Source organism: Chionomys nivalis, chromosome 23 (assembly GCF_950005125.1).
Source record: "Chionomys nivalis chromosome 23, mChiNiv1.1, whole genome shotgun sequence".
NCBI classification, from domain to species: Eukaryota; Metazoa; Chordata; class Mammalia; order Rodentia; family Cricetidae; genus Chionomys; species Chionomys nivalis.
This window is the reverse complement of record NC_080108.1, coordinates 25082543-25099304: the sequence shown is the minus strand read 5'-3', so window position 1 is coordinate 25099304 and position 16762 is coordinate 25082543.

The window sequence follows — 16762 nt, the reverse complement described above, 5'->3', positions numbered from 1 at the left end:
GGCAGCCTGAAGGACCTATCAGCAACCTGGGAGAGCAGACTCAGGCGAACCCCAGTGTCAGCGAGGACCGGAAAGTAATTGTAGTCTATTCTAGCCCAAAGCAGGTCCTGCAAAAAGAGCTCGTCAGAGTGACAGGGTTCCCAGAGGTCTCCGACTCCTGATGAAAAGCATCATTTTCTGAAGAAAGGGTCCTTTCTATTTGTTCCAGAAATGTTTGTTGAATGCTTCGGGCAAGCTGGGTGCAGTGCGGGTCCGGAGGCTACAGGGCCATCGCAGCAAACATCACTCTTTCCTGCTCCTTCACTTCCACTGGGAGTCGGGGGTTGGGGGGGGGGAAGAGATGCCAAATGAGGAAAGTGGATGCAGGATGGAGTGTGCCATTGGCAGTAACCGCTGTGGAAAGAGACAAAGCAGAGAGGAAGGCCGGTGGACAGAACAGGCAGTAGCTGGGCTGATAACTTCAACAGTGTGGCCATGGAGGCGTCCAGGGAGTCTAAATGATTGAGCCCAAAGGGAAGCCCCCCGGTTTAAAGTAATTTCCAAGCGGCTCTGTGTGGGTCACTGCAGGCAAGGTATGACCCACCTTGGGCTACCCCGGGGGTGGCACAGTTCTTGTGAATGCCGATGGTGAACACCCAGTGATGAGAGTGGGACCCGGTAGTAAGAGCTACCTGTCTGAGGGACAGCAGTCAGCAAGGTAAGGAAACTCCACAGCTAAAGAGGGGCCTAGAAACTTACGGGGAGTTGTGAGGGTTAATCTTCACAGTCAACTTGGCGAGATTAGACTCACCATGGCAACACACTGAGGAGGAGGATCTACTCAGAACGCAGGCAGCACCATCCTATGCGCTGGGGTGCTGGATGGAACCAAAAGGAGAACTGAGCCGAGTACCTGCATTCGTCTCTCTCTGCTTCCTGGCTGTGGACAGTGTGACCTCAGCTTCATGCCGTCATGCCCCTCCTGCCATGATATCCTATGTCCCTCAAACAGTGAGTCCAAGCAGACTCTTCCTGACGTTGATTCTTGACTGCTGTTTGGTTCCAGCAAGCAACTAGTACAAGAGAATTCATCAAAAGGCATCCTTCACCAGACAGCCTGCCGGAGTTGGAGCATCAGGCACAGCCCTGACATGGATCTCACCGCCACGTTTCCCTGTACTGCTCAGATAATAACGACCGAGGGCCATGTACCTGACCCACCCTACTCTTGCCTTGACTTTCTAAGCCCCGCCTTCTCCTAAGGCTGCCCATCAACTCAGCCTGAGGTAGGAATTCCTTCTTGGGGATGTAGTAGGAATGAGGCTTTTCCTGCCTCATCTCTTATCCCTTCCTTACCGTCTCTCCTTGCCAGGTTCAGGTCTGGTCACACCCAGGCCTCTTTCCATCTGCGCTGACCCCCCATCTCTACCTATCACAGTTTCCCCTTAAATACCCTGCAGTGTTTCTTCCAGCTTGTTCCGTCCTCTGAGGATCCGGAGAGGCAAGACAGGACTCTGACAAGACCTGAAAGGAACTGGTGGCTCCTAACCAGGAGCCAGAACAAGGAGTCGGGACTGGGGCAGCCAGCCTGCAGGGACGAGAGCATGGGGGTTCACCAAAGGCATCCCCTGCTCTGTCATCTCCTTCCTGCCACATGGAGCCCCCACTTCTTTGTCATCCATGAATGAATGATTTATTACTAGCCCATCCAATTATGAGAGAGGCCTTGCCTGCCTTGAGTGAGGGTTTATCTTACGCCACACTGATTACTGGAGTCTTATCACCAACCCATAGTGAGTAAGACCTGGGGAGCCCACAAGAGATGGACCGAGGCCACACACATTCTGGACAGGGTACTGAACACTTAGCTGGCTCCCCAGCACTAGTCCAATGCCTTTTGACTGTTCCTCCTCATTCCCATGAGGTCACACACCTCCCGTTATTGTGGTTTAAATGTGAAATGTAAAGAGCATAGGTGTGTGTGTGTGTGTGTTGGTACACAGTTGGTGACATTGTTTGAAAAGGTATGGAAACTTTAGGAGGTAGGACTTCCTAAGGGAAGTGTAGCATCGGGACCAGTTTCATAGCTTGGCCCCACTTCTTGTTTTCTCTCTGTTTCCAGACTGCTGATAGCCTCATGGTCCTGGCAATGGCAGACTGTACCCTTCTGGAGCTGTGAGACAGAATAAACCCTTTCTCCTATAAGGAGAGTCTGTCAGGGTGTTTTATCACAGCAGCAAAAACAGAACTATGACACTACCAGCTCTCCCAGCAGGGCCTGACCCCTTCCTCCATGTATTGTTCGTGCTTGGCCCAGGCCCCTAACAGCTGATGTTGAGGCTCTCCTGCCGTAGCTGAGGTACCTACCACACAGGTGGGTACACACTATGGTTCTGGGAACTTCTGTGCTGGGTTGGGTCTAAACTGGGGTTCTGTGTCGGGTACAATGCGGTCAGTACGGAAAGGTCTTCCCCACGTTCAGGTGTGGAATAAGCCTAGTGCCCATGCCTCCTTTGGGTAGGCAAACATGTCATCCAGTCATGGTTTCCCTTCATGGCTCCATCCCACTAGCAGGCAAGGTCTCAAACACATCAAAGAAGCTGTCCCAGCAAGCCATAGCTGTGGTCACAATGTGACCATGGTGTCTTTGTGATGTTTCCACTAGGGAACCAGAAGAAGTGACATAGCAGAGGTCAAGGACAAACAGGCATGTGGCATGGCAAGTGGGAAAAAGTAGGCATGGGTCTTAGCAAGACACGTGCAAGCAGTCAGGTCTTCAAAGGTAGGCAGTGCACTAAATAAGTTCTTTGTCATGTGTGACCACTAACTGTGTGTCCTACATTACATTACTTAACCTCTCTATGCCTCAAAGTGGGAATAGAGAATTGTATCTACTCAGGCAGCTCCTTCCTTGGTGTTAGCAAGGCAGCACGGGGCCCTCTTGGGCTTCTGTAAGTGTTGACGGGCATGAAGGAACCAGTGGGTGACAAGCCCAAGGTCACGCTGCTGAGAACCAGCAGGAAATAGATTTGGATAAGGCAACCTCAGTTTTTAGGCTCCCGGAGAAGGGGCTACCGCTTCCCCTCCCTTGCAGAAATCAATCAGCAGCAGGCTGTTAAAAAAAAAAAAAAAAAAAAAAAAAAAAACCTCCCAGCAGCCTGCTGCTGGTCAGGAGTTGTGGGCTGCTCAGTGTGGGACCTGTCCTGCCCAGGAGGCACTTAGGGCCATCCACAGAGTGTGGGGAAAGATCCAGATGACCTGAGAGGCAGAACCAGGCTTGTGAAGGTTATGTGGGCTTGGCAGTTTCCCCGCGCCTGCTTCATCCCCCCCCCCCCCCCCCCCGGGAGAGACTTCTCCCAGCCTGTTTCACAGTCAGAGGACGCCATCAGCTCCCCAGCTGCTGTGAAAAATAAAGCAAGTGTGAAAACAGCTTTCTCTGCCAACCTGGGACCTGCTTCCAGGGGAGGCCTTCCCAAGAGGCCTTCTGGTCACTGTGGCCCTGGGGACCTGCTTCCCAGGGAGGCCTTCCCAGGAGCCACCTAGTCTCTGTGGCTCCTTACCCTGGCTAGGCATCACACTCACACCTCCTCAGCAAGCTACAGCCCGAGTGAGTGGTTCCCGTCTGGGGGATGGGGGCAAGGGACCCTTGGAGGTATTAATGAGGCTGCGCACAGCACCGTAAGAGGATTGGCTGGGGGAGAAGCCCAGAACCACCACATCCAGGCCATGCTGGCCAATGGAAAACAAGATAATTAGCCTGGGATTGGTGAGAAAACATGGACCTTAAACATGTCACAGGAGGCCAGATAAATGCGGTGGTCACAAACACCTCTGAATAGCTGTGACCATTAGCAGCAGAAGCGATTTTTTTTTTTCTGGCTCACAGTGCATGTCCTGGGGACTAGTCTCTCTTGTCTGTCCAGGGGCCAGGTTGATGGGGTAGACAGGGCAGCATGTTTTTATGTTTGTGTCCTTACAGAGTCTTCCTTAAAGCTTCATCCCCAAGGCTACAGTGCTAATAGTGGACCATTAAGAGGGGATTGGGTCTAATCTATATCCTATGAAAGGTCCAGAAGGGTCTAGCTAGGCCTTCTTGTCCTTCTGCCCTCTGTCATATGAGGATGAACATCAGGGTGCCATCTTGCCAGCAGGGAGAAGTCCTCACCAGACCCTGAACTTCCCAGTGCCTAGAACTTGGAGTTCCTGGCATCCGAAACTATGAGAAAATAAGTTTCCACAATTTACAAATTGCCCTGTCTCAGGCTTTTGTTCTAACAGGAGAGTGAGAAGGCCGTCATCTTGAGCACAGCTTCCATTTTGGAGGGGAGATGTGGTACAGTCAGTTTTGAGACTGGCAGGCTTAGTCCTGGGCCCCATCACAAACCTGAAGACCAGGAAGACAGTTGGGGGGATGGCCCTCAGCCTGCTCTACCCCTCAGGCTCTTGACCACATGCAGGCAGGAAGTCCTGCCTCACACAGCTGGGTCACCACATGTTTTCAGACTTAGCACTGGGCTCGCTGACAGACCTCCGGGCAGGGCCACCATGGTGAGCTCTGTGTTTCAGTTTTGATCCTCTGAGTGAGGACTCAGACCTCAGCTACCGACACACACTCAGGTTCTTAAAAGCTGTCTGCATGCTATTGCACATGGTGGGGACTACAGACATGATAATGTGTTACAGATGTCAAAAGTCCAGGAGTGGGCTGCTGCTAGCACACAGTAGAGTGCTTGCCTCACAGTCATGAGGCCCTGAGTTCAGTCTCCAGCCACGCACATGCACACACATACACACACACACACACACACACCAGGAAGAAAGGGTTTTTGAACATTTTCCACGTAGACAAATGATGAGTCCCTGAAGAGAGCATGTTCTGGTCATGCTCGTCAGCCTGCTTTCCGGTCACTTACAACCCTGGGGGACCAAAAAAGAAACACTCGAGTAGTAAGAGCGGTTACTCAGCCAACAGGATCCCCTCCAGTTATCCCCAACCCAAGGAGACTGCGCAATTTTCCACCTGGAAGAGCAAGCGTTCCTACTTTCCCACCCACCCACATGTTAACCCACCCATCTGTCCTCATCCATCCACCCAGGAAGTCAAAACCCATTTTCCTTTCCTTCTTGTCTATTACATACATTCCACACACTCTGTCACCAGCAAAGATGATGACATGTCAATCCTAAAGGAGAATAAGTGACTCGTCTCTCACCTGTTCAGAGGTAGAACAGATTTTTGAAAAAAGAGGCTTCAGTGATGGACCTGACTAGGGATGAGGAAGGAATGAAGGAAAAGCTGGAGTTGGCCAGACTGGGCTCTCTGTTAGAGAAACTGCAGCACCCCAGAAGCTCAGTGTGCTTACTCTATAGAGCACATAGGTGTGGTTATTGCGTGCAGCTGAACAAGGAGGCAGTATTATTGTATACAGGTAAACAAAGAGGCGGGGCTTATGGTGCCCAGCTGGGCCAGGAAGGTAGTTTCAGTTCATCTCAATAGGAGCAGTCTCTGTAGGGGAGCAGCCTTCAGGCCATAACTAGCAGGGTAGGGAGAACGCTTAGGTGGACATTTTCTACACATGCTATCAGCATCCACATGTGGGCCAGAGAAAATTTTAGCCATCTCTCTGAGCCTCACCTCAGGTGAGGGGTGGCAGGAGAGGCTTTGCCATTTTCTCATAAGCCCGAGACTAGTGCCCTTGACGTGGCAGTGCCCATATCAACAGCACACACCCATGCGGGTCTTCACACACTCAGACTCATGACTTCTTCCATCCCTTACAGGATCCTAAGGAGGAGGAGGAGGGAGTGAGGGGAAGGGCTCACGAGAGCAAAGTTGAAGATGCAGAGGGGAGAGGTGGCTGTGGAAAAGTCTATTCCCAACTCACAGATCCAAGCTAACCCTCAGCCAAGCTCTACCAGAGAGGACTCCAGGAGCAGGTGTGGGAGGGCCAGGAGGGTGCATGCAGGGGAGGCTCTGTGAGGTTTGCCCAAGGCTGCTGACACAGCTGCCCGTGCCACGGGGCCATCCCCGGGAAGGGGAAAGTCCCTGGAGCCCTGCTCAGAATGGCATTGTTAGCAGACAGACATGCCGTGCTTGGTCCTGACTCGTCTGAGTGATTCAAAGTTTTCATTTGCTTTATTTTTTGTTGTTTTATTTGTTTGTTTTTAGAGATAGGGTTTCTTTTTGTTTCGTTGGTTTTGGTTTTCAAGACAGGGTTTTTCTCTGTAGCTTTGGAGCCTGTCCTGGAACTCGCTCTGTAGCCCAGGCTGACCTCGAATTCACAGAGATTTGCCTGCCTCTGCCTCCCAAGTGCTGGGATTAAAGGCATGCACCATCACTGCCTGGCCAAGACAGGGTTTCTTTATGTAGCCTTGGCTGTCCTGGATGAAACTAGCTCTGTAGACCAGGCTGACCTCAAATTTGCAGAGAGCTGCCTGCCTCTGCCTCCCAGGTGTTGGAATTAAAGGTGTGCGCCACCACCGCCCATCCTTGACTCCAAGTTTTCAAATACAGTTTCCAGGCTCATGTCATCTCCTACACAGGCAACAGCAGCTGCTACAACCGGAGTCTCTCCTCCCACACTCTCCCCTGATTATCCCACATTGGATGCACTTAGGGGTCCCCTTTCCAGGACACACTGTCAGAGTACCCCCACAGCTTAGACGCCACTCCTAAGCCTCCATATTGTTCTCTATTCCCTGCCTAGGCTGACCTGCTGTAGGACGTGACTCTATGCCATGCAAGTGCACCATCCCCACCTTGCCCAGCTACCTGAGCTGTCCCCTTGGAATAGCCGCTAGGTGACCTCCTCTTGATGCCCCTGCTATGCTCCCGGGTTTCAGAGCCTCGCCCTGCGGTGAGGAATCTTCCGCTAGGAGTTCTGCTGGAATGCTTGAGCCGAGCTCACACCTTAGCCCATTTGTGTCTGCATTGTTGGTTTGGGAGAGCGTTGCCTATCTCCAAACTACAATCAAAGGTCGGAGGGAGAGGAGGAGGAGGGAGCAACAGCTGTCATGTGGCCTAATGAGAAGGATGACGACTTCAAAACCGCTGGATGCTAATCACACCTCTGCTACCATCCCAGGAGCCCGCTCCCTCGTGCGGCGATGGGGCTGGATCCTGCACATCTTGAAGTGACCGAGAATTCAGCGACTACATCTCAGACTGCAGGTGCTTTTCCCATGCTGGTGTTGGGACCAAAGGTTGCATTCACGTAGCTGCTCTTTTCCCATACTCTGTATATCTGAGTATACAGTTACTGCTTAACGCAGACGCCCACAAAGCAAGGCTCTGGCCTGGCAAAGTGGGCAGGCAGATTCTGCTGAGGCGCTCAAAGGCTGCACCATCGGAAAGGTGGAAGACCACAGAGAAGAGGGGAGCGGCTTCCCCTGAGGACACTCACAGGGGAATGGAGACTGGAAAGGCACCCAGCAGGGCCAGCAAACAGCACCACAGCTTCCTGCCAGCCGCAGATGTAGCTGGACAGTGTGCTCGACCTGAAATGCCCAGCAGACAGCCTGGAACTGAAATCCGGCTGCAACCCAAGCCAGCGCACATGGGGAGCCAGAGCTGTCGGCCAGCTCCCTGAGCCCAGTGGGGCTGTGTGGTGGAGGCTGCCCACGTTGGTAAGTAACCCTGGTATATAGCTACAGCTAATTGTTCCCTAGGCTGCTGAACAGCACAGTGGGTGGCTCCCCTGTTCCTCCACTCAGGACATGGCTGTAAGGAAAACAGTGGAGAAAGCAAGCAATTGGGAAGCAGGCAGGGGCCCACAAGCCCTGACCTATCTTGGCATATAGAGATGGAGACCTGGAAAGTAACTCTGAGCTTTGGTCTTTTCCTCCTGCTTCCGCAAGCTAGCCAGGATCTGGAAGGACAGCCTTCAGGCCTACAGCATTAACCCCAGGTGCAGAAAGCACCTTCCTGGTCCTAGGGTGGGGCTGGTTGCCTGGTCCCTGCCCAAGAAGGGTGACCACCATCTCCTTTAAATTGGCTAAGGCAGACCCAGGCTGGAGTCCAGATCCTCAGTCCAAGTTGGCACTTGGCCTGAGCTTCAAAACACAAGCTTATTGCTGGCAGGAGGGCGAGACTGAAGCCTTCTGGGCACAGATGGGCCAGGAGAGCCTCTGTCCTTCATGCCGTCCACCCAAGGCCCCATGGAGAGTATCGGATACTCCGAAGGGTCTCCACTTTCTGTCTGATGCTTAAAGCTCTCGCAAGCTGATCCTGAAACAATGTCACATCTGAGAACAACCCTTTCCCACTCTCTGAGAATCTTGCCAAGCCTGGCCCACAGTACCGCAGGTCGGAAAACGACGTTGAGAGGGAAAGGTCAGGCAACCGGACCTCCTGCAGCTGGGAGCAGGTGGCTGCTAGCGCCAGAGGGCCAAGTGGCTCAGCTCACAGGCTCAGGTAGTAGCAGTGACTCTGTAGATCATCATAAGCCCTGGCTGCTGGCACCGCAAAGGCAAGTATGGTCCCCCACTGTGGTGGCTGGGACACGTCAGGTCAGTGCCCTGGCCTATATCCTCACAGGCTAGTTCTGTGTTAATGCAGAACCGAGACAGCTGTTTTCCACCCTGGCCCTTGGATGGAGCCACTACTTAGGGATCCAGCATTAACAAAGCCCCTACTGTGTGCCAGTAAGTGCATGTGACACATTGTCCCTTCACGTAAGCACTGATAACACTAGCCCCATTTCACAGATAAGGAAACATGACCTCCTATGACCGAGCAGAGGCCAGAATTCCTCATTCAGAATCCCTTGTCTGCCTGGTTCTCTCCCTACCACCTTTGAAGTATGTTCTGTCCTGGGCAGACACAGGCCTGACCTCCTAGGAAGTTTGTGGCCCCAGAGCCCATCACCCATGAGAATCTGAAACAATGTCTGTATCTAAGTGCTTATCTCAATGGGGACATCAGAGGCCTGTGTCTCTTGTCTTGAGCCCACTGTACCTAGTGCCCAGTGGAAATGCCTCATGCATAGACTCTTTAGGGACCCTCCCTCCCCTCCATAATGTCACATCCCTTCCATCTCATCCCCTGGGGGAACCAAGCCAAGCTTCTCCCAGAAACAACATGCTAGTCACTTTTCTGCCACCCTAGCAAATCTGAGATTTAGCTCAGGAAAGGTTCATTTGGATCGCAGTACGAAAGGTTCCAATCCACGAGCAGCGGGGCTCATTGTCTGGGTCTTTGGTGAGATCACATGTCCTAGCTAGAATGCTGAAGCACACCGCTTGCTTTAGCAGAACAGGAGCAGGAAGGGGCTGAGGTCCCACAGCCCATCAAAGACATCTTCCCCAAGGCACCCCTCTTCCTGAAGGTATCACACCCTCCCCAAAGTGTCACACTAGGGACCAAACCTTTAACACACAGGTCTTCGAGATGCAAACCAGAGCATGGGGTGACCCCTGGAGGAAATGTGGGTACTCAGACTGACCAAAGGGTGGACAAATCTGGACGAGAACCCGATCATGGTATCTAATGGAAATGTTCTCAAATGTAGATTTTCCTTGTGGAGTTGTCCATGTATCTCTGGTGACCTCCAGCACAGGCGACCTGTGCCAAATGCTTTGGTGACAATGGGAGCAGTGAGGGGCAGAGCAATCTTGATGGCCAAACCTTTGACAGCACCGTGTATCCAGTGAACCGGTGGGTTGTGGCTTCCCTATGTAACAATAATTAGGATATATTAGGGAAGTAAACATGTTCCTAATCTGAGGGGAATTTAAATGTGAAAGGAGTTAGGTGTTCCCCAGCATTCTGCCTGTGGTCCTAGGGGTTTCTAGGCTCTGGCCATGTGCTTGTGTCTGTGGTCTACCAACCTGGAGGTCAGCTCAAGGGCAGCCTTCCTAGGAGGGAGTGGGAGGTAACCTGGTGTGCAGTGTAGAGGGGCTGGATCTGAACTGGTTCAAGGTCACATTCCATTCCTCTCTGTTCTCGGTCAAAATCTCTTCAGCTCCCCATTTAAATAGTGTTCCTTCACTTCTCCATTGCTGGTGGGAGTGCAAACTGGTCTGGTACAGCACTTTGGAAATCAGTATGGCTATTCCTCAGAAAATTAGGAAACAACCTACCTCTAGACCCAGCAATACCACTTTTGGGTATATACCCAAAGGATGCTCAATCGTACCACAAAGACATGTGCTCAACTATGTTCATAGCAGGATTGTTTGTCATAGCTGGGAACCTGGAAACAGCTTAAATGCCCCTTGACCAAAGAATGGATAAGGAAGATGTGGTACATTTACACAATAGAGTACTACGTGGTGGAAAAAAATAATGACATCTTGAAATTTGAGGGCAAATAGATGGATCTAGAAAACATCATATTGAGTGAGGTAACCCAGACACAGAAAGACAAATATCATATGTACTCAATATAAGTGGCTTTTAGACATAAAGCAAAGAAAAGCCAGCCTAAAATTCACAACCCCAGAGAACGTAGACAACAATAAGAATCCTATAAGAGACAGACATGGATCTAATCTACATGGGAGGTAGAAAAAGACAAGATCTCCTGAGTAAATTGGGAGCGTGGGGTTCATGGGAGAGGGAAGAGGAAGGGAGGGGAGTGAAGAAAAATATATAGCTCAATAAAAACAAAAAGAAAAAAATAGTGTTCCTTGTCTTCACAGATCATGAAAATGCTACATCTTACCCCTGGAGTCTAGAATCTTTAGGCTGAATTTCTTTCTGCAAGGAGGCGGGTACTATGGGGGAGGATATGGCAGGAGTCTCCATTCACAGCTATGTGGTCGTGTGAAATGGAGACTCCCTCCCCACACAATTTTGAGATGATCGTACCCACCTGAAGGATGGGGGGAGGGTGTGAGTGGGAATAGAGCCCGTGCAGGGTTCCAGGAGTGGGCCATACCTCCAGCCTCCAGAGATCTCTCAAGGTTTAGCTGAGTGGTCCCACCCTGGCTGTTTGAAGAGTCCCATGCTGTAGAAAGGGGACTGAAGTTTACCCCCGTTGCCCACTAGTCACTAGATTCGGGCTGCCCTGGAAATCCCTCTGTGGAGGAGGCAGCTCTCCTCAGTTAGGGTAATTCCTCCAGAGGGCTGATAACTATGAGACACAGACCTGGAAGGTCCAAGACTTTCCAGTTTCTTCTTCCCCAGGATCATAGGCGGCATGACTCAGTCCTGGAGGAGGGAGGGGAGGGCTTCAAGGGAACACGGAGGGGAAGGAAGCGAGATATCTCATAGCCTTGAGCTCCCAAGCCATCCCCAGGCACGCCAAGACAAGTTCATGCAGCAGAACCTAGATTTGACTCACCCCTGGGGACCATGACCCTGATGGAGCATTACTCCTCGTAGATGCTCAGTAAAGCTGCCATAGCACTGGACCTTTGTCTTCTTCTATTTGGCTGCATCTGGGATGCTCCTGAAGGTCAACCCTAGAAGATGGTGGACACCCATATCGTAAGGACCACCAGCGTCCTCAGTTCCTGTATCACTTTCTAGCTCTCCTCCAGAAAGGACCAACAGCTCACAGACCAACAAGAGACACATCGGTGACTATTGTCACAGTGCTGTGTGATAGTTCATTCTAGGACGTGGTGGCATAGCACAATAAATCATTATTTAACTTCAAAGTCTACAGGCTGCTGTCTTGGGCTGGGTTCTCTTGGGCAGTGGTCCTGGCTGTTGACAGATCTAGGGTAGCCTCGGCTGGTGGGGGATCTAAGATACCATTTCTATTTTAGGAGCCTTGTCCGCTTCCAGGTGAGTTGAATTGTGTATTGTCTGTGGCCCAGAGCAAGCAAGGGAGCCCCATTTGCCAGCATTTGTGTGTGTGGTTTGTGCATGTGTTGTGCATATATGTGTGTGGTCTATGTGTGGTGATAGTGTATGTGTTAAGTGTTAGCACATACACATGCCCGTGTGGGAATGTGGAGGCCAGAGTTAAGGATGTCTGGGGTCCCTCTTCATCATTCTCCACATAATTCCCCTGAGATAGGGTCTTTCATCAAACCTGGAGATAGACTGGCAGCCAGAAAGCCCCAATGGTCTTCTTGCCTCTGTATGCCCACAGGGTTATGGGTGCATGGGGTAGTCCAAGCCCAGCTTTTCACATGGATGCTGTGGATCTAAATCCAGCTTCTCATGCTCACACAGCAAATGCACTTACCTACTGAACCCTTAAGCATGCAAGTCAAGGGCTCTAGACTTGAGCCTCAGCACTAGCCCTGCCAGCACGTTGAAGCCTCCATGGTGCCCTACTTGCTAACATCCCCTTTGCCAAAGCAAGTCTTGACTGTCATAGGCTTAGAATAGGAAGTCTTGCAAGGGCTAATGGTGGGTGTGCACACAGGGAGGGAGGGACTGATGGCCCCGCCCTGAATGCTGACGGACAGGATAGGACATGCTCACTACACCAGTTCTGATGTCAGAATGAATGGTCGGGTCAGATGACAGGGCTTTAAGACAGCATCACCAGCATCCACAACATCCCAGGAGTCCAGAGTAGGCAAACTGCTGAAAGATACTAATTAGCCCTGGGGGAGCTGACCTGTGTGGATTGTGACAGCCAAGACCCTGGGGGATGCTCCTGGCTGGCAGTGTTGTAGTTTCTTCCTGATCATGGCTGCATGGCTGGCCTGCCCTACATGGTTAGGGGAGGGAAAGGCAAGAGGGCCAGGAAGGACAGTGAGCCTTCCCTGGGTCCTTTCACAGGCCGGGTTCTTTGTGGGAGTACAACAGTGCTGTGGGCAGAAACACACCAAGGGCAAACAATTCAGTTCCCTTCTGGACGATTTCTGTGACCTTTTCCAACTTGACCTTTCTCAGTCTGATGTCACCAAGTCTTCACCTCAGCTGGATGTAGCCTTGCTGTTCCCTGTTGCTCCATCTCCCTGGTGGGCCTCTTCTCAGAGCATTTTTCTCACCTCTCCCTACTAGAAGGAAATGAGACTCCATCCAAAATATCTGGAAAGGGGACCTCATGCAGGGAACAAACACAGGCACTAGGAGCCTCAGGACACCATCCCCATGCTAACACAAGAGCAGGCTGCCAAGGAGATCTATCTCTTCAGATTCTGTCGATTAATCCACAGCTCTGGGCCTCAGTGTATCTGCTGCCTTGAGGCCATTTGATCTCAACCATCTTCGGGAAGAGGAACTGAGGCCAAGGCTTTCTCTGAGATCAAGATGACTATGGCCCTGGTCACTGACCAGTGGACACACTGGTCCACATTCTGCCTTGCTCTGCATATCTGTCCAGTGAGGATGTGCAGATCTTGGAAAGTCTAGGAATTCTGGAAGCTTCCAATCTTCCAGTGCTGCTAGGAAGCACTGCCTAAGACTTTCAAACACTGTTTGTCAAGGAAATAAATTACAAGGAAATCTCTCTCTCTCTCTCTCTCTCTCTCTCTCTCTCTCTCACACACACACACACACACACACACACACATATACACACACACATACACACACACACAACATACATTGCTTTTATTATATATTGTTTTACTGTGTTGGAGTAAAACCCTTTCCTTTCTTTTTAGACAAAAGGGGGAATGTTACAGAATATTTGTTTACACTGTGAAGATGTATCTTTCCCTAGGCACCTTCTGGTTGGCTTAATAAAGAGTTGAATGGCCAATAGCTAGACAGCAAGATGTTAGGTGGGACTTCTGGGGACAGAGAGGATTCTGTGAAGAAGAAAGGCAGAGTCACAAGCCAGACATTGAGGAAGCAGGATGGGCAGTACAGAGTAAAGGTAACCAAGTCATGTAAAGGAATGTAGATGAAAATATATGGGTTAATTTAAGTTATAAGAACTAGTTAGGAAGAAGCTTAAGCTAAGGCTGAACTGTCAATTCCAAAGAAAAATCTATCTATATACACACACAGGGTCAGAAATTATTTGATGAAGTCCCCGTTCCTACCAACAGCGATAATAACATTACTAACAAGCTTGGTTTCATGAATTCATCTCATGAATGATGAACTCAGTCATTCCACTAAACCTCTGACCTCAGTATGTCTTGCTTTCACGGTGAGGAGACCATGGCACAAGGACATTTGACAATCTGTCCAAGGTCACACTACTAACAGCAGAACTGTGGCTAGAACTCGGGTCTTGTACCCTGTCACTTATATTGTATTATTTTAATAAAACACTGGTTGGCCAGTAGCCAGGCAAGAAGTATAGGGACAACCAGGCAGGAAGTAGAGGCTGGATGGCAAGAATAGGAGAATTCTGGGAAGAGGAAAGAGTCAGTCTGCAGTCTACACAGAGGAAGCCAGACACAGAGGAAGCAAGATGAGAATGCCTCACTGATAAAAGGTACCAAGCCACGTGGCTAACATAAACAAGAATAATGGGCTAAATTAAGATGTAAGAATTAGTTAATAAGAAACCTGAGCTAATAGGCAAACCAGTTTATAATTAATGTATGTTTCTTTGAGACTGAATGGCTGTGGGACTGGGCAGGACAGAAACCTCTGTCAACATGTTAGGGCTTGAATATGAAGGATCCCCCTTCATATTTACAGAATCTTAGATTGATCTTCAGCTGATGGGGGCTATTTTGAGAGGTTCTGGAACCTTTGGAAGGTGGCAGGTAGTCCTTTGGGGTGTCTTATCCCTAGTCTCTCTCTCTCTCTCTCTCTCTCTCTCTCTCTCTCTCTCTCTCTCTCTTTCTCTCTCCCTCCCTCCCTCTCCTCCCTGTCTACCATAAGTAGCTCTGATCCACTACAAACCATATGTAACAGGCCCAGAAGCACGGAGCCAAGTGACAAGGTAACTGACCCCTCTGAAACCATGAGCCAACTCCAATCCTCCCAAAGGTGCTTCCACCAGGCATTCTGGAACAACTATGTAAAGGTAACAAACACAATACCCATTGACTTTACATTCTGTGACATCTCAAGTCCTCTGCCTGACTCACATCGAAGAAAGCAGCTCTAAGAGAATCGAGGACACTGTTACAGGAGACAGGGGCTGGCACCTCACTGACTCCACCCCTAATTGGCATGGCAACCTCACACAGCACCAGGTCAAAGCCTAAAGTCAGTAAGTGCTGGTGGGCTCTGAACAGTGGCAGCTCAGAGCTGGGAGAGCCAGGCACAACGCTTAACCTGGGGACTTTATCTCGGCAAGGTCTGTGAAATCTTGCTACGTAGGGTGTGTTACATATATGCAACCTTATAAAAATAGAGGCCTAACCCATAGTCAACGAGTGTGGCTGAGTCCGACCAAGGGCTGCAGCTAGGGGCTGAGAGCGATATTAACAACTCACATTTTTATTCTCCGCAAGTTCTTCACAGGGCCACTGAGGGCAGAGGCCTGTCTGCACAGGAAGATATGGTACAATGTCTGACCTTGTTTGGACTTAAAGGCCTCCAAGTAACTTGTCCCAGCACTTAGAGGCGTATCAAAGCTAAATGTCTCCAAAAACTCGGCCTTGAGCCACCAGGAGAGGAAAAGAGGCCATGAGCTTGGCAGTAGCATGTCATCTGAGTGGAGGTTGGAACCAGGCCCTAGGGAGTGAAATTGCTCTGAGGTGAGGACAAAGACTTTCTATACCATACTGCCGTCCAACCTCACTCGGCCCTACGGCTCTGAAGCCGTCTTCTGTGCTGATCCCAGAGAGTAAGGCATGGGTGGGGGGAGAGTTTGGGGCTAATGAATAGATTTGGGGCTAATGGGTATATTCTATTATTACTAAGAAAAATTCCAGGAGCACCTCTTTGTCCCTCTACATGTATAAGACGAGGAAATAAGGTATAAATAGCCCACAGGGCTCTGTGTGGACACTTTTCCTAAATGTAAATTGTGGCAGTTACAGACAAAGGGCACATCTGGCCCCCAGAGTCAGATGAGGGGTCAGTATGGGGAACTGGAGAGTGTCACTCTCTTGGCTCAGCCGCCTTTCCGCACTGTCCTCTGTTCTCCAGTTTCAGAGGACCTCAGAGGAGCCCTTGTGAACTCGAGTTCAGGGGTCAAAGGGGAGGAAGACCCAGGCAGCACCACACAGAGTAAGAGCCCAAGTCTCAGATCAAGCTGGGTTTGCAGCAGCTCAGAGCCTGCTAGCCTGTCGGGGCTGTGCTGAAAGAAACCTCTCCTTTTTGATTACAAAGAGGAACGGGACCTTAAAGTAGGTGTTACTTAACAGCTTCAGCTTTCTAAGGTAGATAAAAATCGCTCCAGCATGTTTGGCCCTGGGGGGTAGACATCAAAGGGCCCTGGTGGAGCCCTTGGGTGGCCACTTGATTCTGTCTCCTCTCCCCAGTCATCCTGCTCAGCCTCCCCACAGCTGTCCTGCCATCAGAGAGTCCAGTGCAGCCGGGGTGGTCAGGGGCAGTGTGTTGGTGTGAGGTGTGTATCCACACACACCTGCAGACTCGTTAGCCCTGATGTTGAGAGATTCATGAAACCCCCACCCCCACTCCTTGGCCAGGATGTAGACAGTGTGGCTGTCGGGAAGCAGAGAGAAGGGCTGGCCCAGGTCTGCCTGTTCTTCATCCACCCACACCTGGTGCACCCAACCATGCTGGGCTGTCTCAGTCCCCACAGGGTTACCTGCAGGGATACAACCCTTTATGGGAGCAGCATGCAGCCCTGAGCTGGCATGGGGCTACAGAAAGGGCATCGAGGGGTTGCCAAGAGCAACAATATGTTCATGGACACATCTACGTGTCTGGTTTGGGTTTGCGGAGAAGCGGAACTACTTTTTAGAGACTGCTCTGCGCCTTTTTCATATCTGAAGAGCTGTAGCCTGTTATCAGGAGGCTTCTTTCTTTTTAAGGCATTAATAACACCTGCCA